Below are 2,199 nucleotides of genomic sequence, written 5' to 3' on the forward strand. Positions count from 1 at the left end.
TCCCGGTGGCGCCGCTTAAATGTGGCGCATCTCGTGCCGAGGGGCGGGGCCAGAGGATGAGGCGCAAGTGCCGCTGCCGCGATGACAGTCTCGCTTCAAGCTTCTTCTTCTTCTTCTTCTTTCTCATCCCACTAGTGCGCTCTTTGTCATCACTTGTGGAACTCGTACAACGACTCTTGAATACTACGGCATTCCATTTACTAATAAAAAGTCGGTCCGGCCACATGCTTGTGACGCGAGTTGACAAGTGGGTGCCGGTTGGCGCGGTCTTGCTTCGGTGCGCCGAAAAGTCTCGCAAGTGAGGATTAAGGAGCAATGAATTGGACACTGCTTAGAAAAAAAAAACGAATAAATGCTAAAAGTAAATAAATAAGTCAAAAAGACTCGCAATAGCGGCTGCTGCTTGGGTGACACATGGCGCGGGAAACCCCTGCGGTGTGCACCTCTACACATGTGGAACATTAATTTTCTGAAACAAAACTTCGTCACTCTCTTCAGATAAGGACTTTCTTCATTTCTTTATTTATGTATTTATTTGTTACCATGTAATGTGCAACCAAAAGTGCAACAAGAGTATTCATAGTGTTGCTGTATATTTAATATGATAACATATATATTTTCTTGATACAATAGTAATAATAATGCAAAATATAATACAGTAATCCATCCATCCATCAATCATCCACTATTTTCTTTTTTTTTTTTTTTTGTTGGTATTAATTAAATGGCACGCACCATACAGGAAGAGAATGCTGCAACTTGCACACTTTGCTCCAAATATGTTTTCTTGGTGAAAAGCTTGACTGGCCATAAACCGTTTATGATGAAAAGAACAGCACCATTTATCTTTGAATCACTGTAGTGAATAAAAGAGGATTCCATTTTGGAGGCAAAAATAGTTTCTTTCACTTTATGGCTGATTGATGAAGGCATCACAGTCATGGTCTTCAAGTCACTGAAAAATGCTCACCTGACGACAGTTCTTGCTTTCTTTTTTTCTCGGTTCTTGATGTGGAGATGGGATTCACCTGCTGTTAAGTGCAGAGCTGGAACTATTCTGTGAGAGAGAGGGCTGTTGGCCACCCCAAAACATGGAAAAATATTCAACTATTTGCCTGAGACAATCCAAACAATATCAAATTGCTTTCTTGAGCGGCTGTAGCGTCTTTCAAAAAGTTGACCACATTTCAAGTGGCCCTTCCATTTTTTTGGGCGTATGCGGCCCTCCAACGAAACTGTTTGTGCTCCACCCCTGCTCAAACGGTTTCCCCAAATTTGTGGCAATGTCGTCCAGTTACAACCCAAACTCGACCATATTCAAACACGTAAAATAAAGACACCGCAAAAACAAAAAGTAAGAAGAATAAATAGCTTTAATGTAAGAATGGCGCTCCCGCATACTTGGAACACAGGCAAACCTTTTGAAACATCAACACGTAAAGAAATTGGAAACATTTTTGTCCAAGTATTTTGGTGCAGTCCCTGGCTTCGCTGAACTGCGGGCTCGAGTCGTCCGGCCTCCATTTCCTGGGTCGAAAATGAGATCTGGCAGGCGATTACGGCAACCTGCTTTCACATCGTAACCACGTCTTCGTCATTCGTGCTCGCACTCACCGGTGGACAAGAAGCCTTCTCCTTTCAGCCTGGACTTGTGGATAAGAAGGTCGCTCTCTCTCTCTAAAAACTGAATCCTGCAAATCCGACAAAAAGAGCTGATCAAGTCATCTTGACTTCAAGTAAGTTTTCGTTGCGAATGACATTTGCCTTTGGAAATATTTGCACAAAATATGAGTAAATTCAACACACCCTTTTTTTTTTTTTTCCAGTGCAACGACGTGAAGAGAAACGCAGGTATGGATGATTTGAAATCTGAAAATGACGGCTCTCCTACTTCCTGGTTTTGCTTCCTATGATGAGCCGCAGCTCGACAAAGATAGGTCATGTCCTAAAGGGGGGGCGGGGGGGGGGGCAAAGTTCAAATGGGACATTGAGTGACGGTGACTCATTTCGGTCGATGAAAGATTTATGATGGCAAACGTGGAAGTGCTTAACTGGGTTGTCAAGAGCCGCTAAGTTGTTCTCAAGGGACAGGGCGCGAGACGGCCCCTTAAACCTTGCCCCTCTGACCATGCTGCCTTGCACGACTGCTGAAATCATGAGTGGGGCCCGAATGGGTCCTTTTTTTTTTTTTTTTTTTTT

At 43.4% G+C, this 2,199-nt stretch overlaps 1 protein-coding gene across 1 annotated transcript in view; it reads left to right on the forward strand.

Annotated features, from left to right (window-relative positions):
- Window positions 1-2,199, forward strand: part of psmg4 (proteasome (prosome, macropain) assembly chaperone 4) — an 18,813-nt gene that overhangs the window by 2,257 nt on the left and 14,357 nt on the right. The window lies entirely within an intron of this gene.

The sequence above is a fragment of the Hippocampus comes genome, unplaced genomic scaffold, assembly GCF_001891065.2.
Source record: "Hippocampus comes isolate QL1 unplaced genomic scaffold, H_comes_QL1_v1.1 scaffold90, whole genome shotgun sequence".
Taxonomy (NCBI): Eukaryota; Metazoa; Chordata; class Actinopteri; order Syngnathiformes; family Syngnathidae; genus Hippocampus; species Hippocampus comes.